General features: G+C 41.7%; 1 non-coding gene across 1 annotated transcript; it reads right to left on the bottom strand.

Annotated features, from left to right (window-relative positions):
- Positions 1 to 357: 357 nt before the first annotated feature.
- Positions 358 to 481, bottom strand: LOC118616687. Its single transcript, XR_004956665.1, has one exon. It is a non-coding gene; the product is annotated as a small nucleolar RNA SNORA1 (small nucleolar RNA).
- Positions 482 to 6,960: the final 6,479 nt, after the last annotated feature.

The following is a 6,960-nucleotide window of genomic DNA, read 5'->3' on the forward strand; positions in this document are numbered from 1 at the left end:
CTCTTTATGAAAAGTGTTTTCTGACCCCTGATCTGGAATTGACCTCCAGGGGTCAGGGCAGCTGAGGAGCAGAAACTAAGCCAACCTCAGTGCAAGCAAGATTGCCCAGGGGTGAGGATTAAGAGATGGGATCCAGAGGAGCAAAACTTCCATCCAACTCAATTTTGGGCCTGTGGATGAAAGATGCAGTAGGCTGTTTTAGGGCCAACACAGATGAGTTGAGGAGAGAAAGAGGGCTTGGGCTGGACCATCTATTTACAGACTCTCTGAGCCCAGCCAATCTGGAATTAGAACTTAGTGAAGAAGCAGGCTAAGACATCTGGGATCTGTGAGCTGTTCATTTTTTTCTTTTCTTTTCAATGTTACAGCTTTCATTGTCACCACTATAATAAAATTACTGTGATGGAAGCATAACCCGTGTCTCATTAACCATTTCTGGACACCTTGAACAGCAGTGTCCATTTTCATCCAGAATGAGGCTGGCGAGCTGTTCATTTTTTATGCCTTTGTATGTTTGCCTTTTGTTTTGTATTTGTTTGTTTTTCCCTTGTGTTTTAGAAAAAAAAAAAAAATCTCTTTCAAACATTCTAATCTTATCTAAGCTAGCCAGGGGGTGGAAATGATTGATTCACACCTGGGCCAGGATACAGTCCAAACTTTTTAACTGTTCTCTAGCCATACAGTGTCTGTTCTGGTCCCTTCTCACTTGTCGAGACTCATCTTCCGACCGCTCCCTACACACCCTGTGCTACACGTGCTGTGCACCTCACTGCCCCTGGGAGCCTGTTCACGTCTCCTGTTATTGTATCCTTGGCTGCTCCCTCTGCTTTCCAGACATCTTTCCTGCCTGGAGAAATCCTCCTCCTCCGAGCAGACTGCTGAAGTGCTGCCTCCTCAGGGGCTTTCCTGCCTCTTTCTGCCTGTCCTGGAAGAGATGATCTGCCTCTCTGACCCTCTACAGCTGACACAGCACCTGTCGCTCTGCTGGCATCCGTTGTTGAACCCTTCAGGGGTAGGGATGATGTAATCTTAGCACACCCCCTTGCTTCTGGGACAACCTAAATGTGTGAAAGTGGAGAAGGAGAATCAGAGCACTGTGATGGGCCAGGAGCGATGACCTTTCCAGCTCAAGAACCTGGAAATGATAGTTAAGAAATGGGGCAGATAAATGAAAACCCAAGCAAGGAAGGCTAGGATGACAACGTTCCTGCCTGGGTTCTTTTTTTTTTTTTTTATCCTCACCCGAGGACATTTTTTGTTCAGATAGAGTGGGAGGGAGAGAGAGGAAGAGAGAGAAAGAAACATTGACATGAAAGGGACACACTGAGTAGCCACCACCCACACGACCAACCAGGGCCAGGGACCAACTGCAACCGAGGTACGCACCCTCAGCGGGAACTGAACCCGGGTCTCCCTGGACTGTAGGCTGACGCTCTAACCGCTGAGCCAAACTGGCCAGGGCCCTACCTGGGTTTTTGTTTTCATTTGTTTTTCCCTTATGAAGAATAAGGAATAATTCAATGGGAGATACTCTCTGCTCTAAAATATGACCCTATTCAGAGTATTCATGTCATGCCTTTCTGAAGACAGAGATCACAAGGCTACGTTGCAATTCAAAGAAGACATTTCAGGAAGGGCTGACAATATGGTCCCAAAACTGCTGCTGATGAAGCTAAATGTAAGGATAGAACTTGAAAATACAGGGCGGGACAAAAGTAGGTGTATAGTTGTGAGTAAGCAAAACACAGTTATTCTTTGTACTGCTATTTATTAATTAACTATTATACTTGCCATACGAACAATTGTGAACTGACTGTTGTCCCACCCTGTATACATGGCTAATGTGGCCAGCAGATGAGATCTTTCAAGTGCAGATGTCTCACAGGAACCCTTATCACTCTCAACTGAAACTTAAGAGTCTTAACACGGAGAAGGACCCTATGTAGTAGCCTCTTGGCATTTGGTATTTGCCCAACCCAAGGGTTATATCTGCGCTTAAGGGTTTGCTGCTGGTAACTCTGATCTCTTAACTGGGTGACCACTAAGCTCTCAAAGCCTTGATTTTACAAGCTCAGTTTGAGTCTTGTTTTGTTTTTTAAACCCAGATTCAGGATCACATTCTAGTCTGCTGAATCTCTTCGGCCACTTTGGGCTCTGCCACACCATTCGTGAGATCCCCGTGTGGCTTCTCTTCACCAGGTGGGCGGTTTCCTATGCAGGAAAGCTGGGTGTCACCTTGGCAAGCCGAGAAGTTCCTCTTTCAGATCAGTAATGGAAAGTATCCCAGTGCCAACATTTTTCTTTTATAAAAGAGACCCCCTGGAAATCAGTTGTCTCACGATAATAAAACATTTATGTTCAGATTTCATTTTTTCTTGGACTTACCAGATTTTGGTAAAACTATGGCATGGTTTTTGTCATCGGGTGGGCCCTCCTTGCTTCCAGCCAATTTTGTGTTTCCTGCTCGCTCTCCTATTCTCCACAGCAGTTTTTCAAATGGCCTCCATTCTCCTTAAAACTCCTGCCTTAGGTTCTCCTCACTGTCGGCAAATGATCCTGCCTGCTACTTTATGGAGAAGACAGGCTCTCAGACAGTAACACCTCAAGGTCCTGCTATGCTAAGAAATCTAGTTAATTTTTCAGGCATCCTTCTCTTTTTCAATTCTGTTCCAAAAGAAGAGGTATCCTTCCCTTGAATTAGGGCCAACCTTTATTTTTTTTATTTTTATTTTTTTTATCCTCACCGGAGGACATTTTTCCATTATTTTGTTCAGATAGAGTGGGAGGGGGAGAGAGGAAGAGAGAGAGAGAGAGAAACATGGATGCGAAAGGGACACATCGAGTGGCTGCCACCCACATGACCAACCAGAGCTGGGGACAAACTGCAACCGAGGTACGTGCCCTTAGCAGGAACCGAACCCAGGTCTCTCTGGACCACAGACCGACGCTCTAACCGCTGAGCCAAACTGGCCAGGGCTGGGCCAACCTTTAAATCCATGCCTTGACCTGTGCTCTTGACCTTTCTCCCTCCTCCCTTCTCAGGGACCTCTCTCAATTATCCCCTCTCCTGCATCTTTCTCATTAGCTTTTACACATTCGTCTATCTCATCCAGCTGAAAACATCTCCCTCTGGCAACCCTCCCCTTCACAATGCAACTTCTTGATTTAGAGTTGTTTCTATTCACTGGCTGTTCTTCCTCACCTCAGCTCTTCAGCCTCCTTCAATCTGGTTTCTACTCCCATCGCTCCATTGAAACCTTCCTCACAAAAGCCACCAACTACTGCCTTATTGCTAAAGCCAATGCATGATATCCTAGTAACTGTCTTATCTCTCAGTAGCAGTTGACTGGACTGACCACATGCTTCTCTTTGAAAACTCTCTTCTGCTGGCACTGCACTTTCCTGGGTTCCTCCTCCTCTTGCTTTCTTCTCGGGCTCATCTTCCTCAGTGTCATTTCTTCAGTGCTAGTTCTACCCTGGGCTCTCAGCTGTCACTGTCCCTGCTCTTCCCATAGCTCTTTTGGTTCCAAGTGACAGAACCCCAACTCAAGCGGACTAAACAACCAACTCACCAAACCGCCACCACCAAACACTACAACAAAGGGAATGCATGATTCATGTTGCCGGAGTAGCAGGGGTAGATCTGGGGCAGCTGGTCCTGAGACGTGAAATTAGGATGTCAAACAGCCTCACTCTCTGTCTCTTAGTTTTGTTTTCCTCTGCGTGGCTCCATTATCAAGCAGCCTCTTTCCAAGTAATGGCTATAGCCAATCCTCTTAGCAAACACATGGAAAATGGTCTACCCAATTTCTTCTTCTTCTTGTTTTATAATTTATCTTTATTGTTGAAAGTATCACAGATGCCCCTTCTTTTTTCCCCCATTGACATCCTCCTCCCCCCTCCACAGCCCCCCCACTGCCTTCACTGCACTGTTGTCTGTGTCTATTGGTTTATGCATATATGCATATAAATTCTTTGGTTTCTCTCTTCCCACCTCCCCCAGCTCCCTTCCCTCTGAGGTTTGTCAATCTGTTCTCTACTTCCATGTCTCTGGATCTATTTTGTTCGTCAGCTTATTTTGTTCATTATATTCCACAAATGAGATCATGTGGTATTTGTCTTTCTCTGACTGACTGGCTTATTTCACCTAGCATAATACTCTCCCGGTCCCTCCATGTTGTCTCAAAGGGTAAGAAATCGTTCTTTCTTAGAGCTGCATAATATTCCATTGTGTAAATGTACCACAGTTTTATTATCCACTTATCTACTGAAGGACAGTTGGGCTTTTTCCAGATCTTAGCAATTGTAAATAGTGCTTCTGTGAACATAGGGGTGCATATATTCTTTCTGATCCGTGTTTCAAGCTTCTAGGGATGTATTCCTAGAAGTGAAATCACTGGGTCAAATGGCAGTTCCATTTTTAATTTTTTGAGGAAACACCATATTGTTTTCCACAGTGGCTGCACCAGTCTGCATTCCCACCAGCAGTGTACTAGAGTCTCCCCTTTTCTCCACAGCCTCGCCAACACTTGTTTGATGATTTGTTGATGGCAGTCGTTCTGGCAAGTGTGAGGGGATACCTCATAGTTGTTTTTATTTGCATCTCTCTGATGATTAGTGACGTTGAGCATTTTTTCATATGTCTCTTGGCCATTTGTACGTCCTCTTTGGAGAAGTGTCTATTCAGGTCTTCTGCCTGTTTTTTAATTGGATTGTTTGTCTTCCTTTTGTTGAGTTGTATGAGTACTTTATATATTTTGGAAATTAACCCTTTATCTGATGTATCATTGGCAAATATGTTCTCCCATACAGTGAGTACTCTTTTCATTTTGATGTTGGTTTCTTTTGCTGTGCAGAAGTTTTTCAGTTTGATGTCCCACTTACTGATATTTTCCTTTGTTTCTCTTGCCATAGGTGATGTATCGGTGAAAATTTTGCTACATGTGATGTCTGAGATTTTGCTGTCTGCATTTTCTTCTAGGACTTTTATGGTTTCATGAGTTACATTTCAATATTTTACCCATTTTGAGTTTATTTTTTATATGTGGAGTAAGTTGGTGGTCTAGTTTCATTTTTTTGCATGTACCTGTCCAATTTTCCCAACACTATTTATTGAAGAGACTGTCTTCACTCCATTGTATGCTCTTGCCACCTTTGTCGAATATTAATTGCACATGATGTGTTGGCTTGATTTCTGGCTTCTCTGTTCTGTTCCATTGATCTATTTGCCTGTTCTTGTGCTAGTACCAGGCTGTTTTGATTATGATGGCTTTGTAGTATAGCTTGATATCAAGTATTGTGATACCTCCAAATTTATTCATCTTTTTCAGGATTGCTGTGGCTATTTGGTGTCTTTTTTTGGTTTCATATAAACTTTTGGAGATTTTGTTCTAGATTTGTGAAATATGCTGTTGGTATTTTAATAGGGATTGCATTGGATCTATAGATTGCTTTGGCAGTATGGATATTTTAATGATGTTGATTCTTCCAATCCATGAACATGGTATATGCTTCCACTTTTTTATATCTTCCTCTATTTATTTTTCCAGTGTTCTATAGTTTTCTGACAACGGTTCTTTTATCTCCTTGATTAAGTTTATTCTCAAGTATCTTAATTTTTTGTTGCAGTGGTAAATGGGATTTTTTCTTTTATTTTCTCTTTCTGATTGTTCATTATTGGTTTAAAAAAATGACATCACTTTCTGGATGTTAATTTTGTATCCTGCTACTTTGCTGAATTCATTTATTGAATCGAATTGTTTTTTGGTGGAGTCTTTAGGATTTTCTATGTACAGTATCGTGTAATCTGTGAATAATGACACTTTCACTTCCTCTTTTCCAATTTGGATGCCTTTTATTTATTTATTTAAAACTTTTTTTTTTTCTTTATTGATTTGAGAGAGAGAAGAAGGGAGAGGGAGAGAGAGATAAAAACATCAATGAGAGAGAACATGGATTGGCCACCTCCTGTATGCCCCTCACTGGAGAATTGGCCCACAACCTGGGCATGTTCCCTGACCAGGAATCGAACTGGCGACCTCTTGGTGCATGGATTGATGCTCAACCACTGAGAGACACCAGCTGGGCTTTGATGCCTTTTATTTTTTCTTCTTGTCTGATTGCTGTGGCTAAGACTTCCAGTACTGTGTTGAATAAGAGTGGTGAAAGCATTCATCCCTGTTGGACATTCCCTTCCTTAAAGGAAATGCTTTTAGTTTTTGCCCATTGAGTATGATGTTGGCTGTACATTTGTTATATATGGCCTTTATTATGTTGAGGTATGATCCTTCTATTCCCACTTGGCTGAGAGTTTTATAAAAAATGGGTGCTTAATTTTGTCAAATGATTTTTTCAGCATCTATTGATATGATCATAGGATTTTTATCTTTCACTTTGTTTATGTGGTGTATCACATTTATTGATTTGTGAATGTCATACCAACCTTGCATCCCTGGGATAAATCCCATTTGGTTGTGGTGAATACTTTTTAAAATATATTGCTGGGTCCAATTTGCTAATATTTTGTTGAAGATTTTGCTGTCTATGTTCATCAGAGATATTGGCCTGTAATTTTTTTTTCTTTGTAGTGTTTTTAACTGGTTTTAGGATTATGATTATGTTGGCCTCATAAAAAGAGCTTAGAAGTCTTGCTTCCTCTTGAAGTTTTTGGAATAGTTTGAGAAGAATAGGTGTTAGTTCTTCTTTGAATGTTTGGTAAAACTCCCCTGTGAAGCTGTCCAGACCAGGGCTTTTGTTTGCTGGGAGTTTATTGATTACTGCTTCAATTTTCTTAGTTGTTAATAGTCTGTTCAGATTTTCTGACTCTTCCTTGAGTTTTGGAAGACTACATGATTCTAGGAATTTGTCCACTTGGCCTAAGTTGTCCAATTTGTTGGCATATAGTTGTTCATAGTATTTTCTTACAATCCTTTGTATTTTTGTGGTGTCAGTTGTTACTTC

This window comes from Molossus molossus, unplaced genomic scaffold (genome assembly GCF_014108415.1).
Source record: "Molossus molossus isolate mMolMol1 unplaced genomic scaffold, mMolMol1.p scaffold_m16_p_4, whole genome shotgun sequence".
NCBI lineage: Eukaryota > Metazoa > Chordata > Mammalia > Chiroptera > Molossidae > Molossus > Molossus molossus.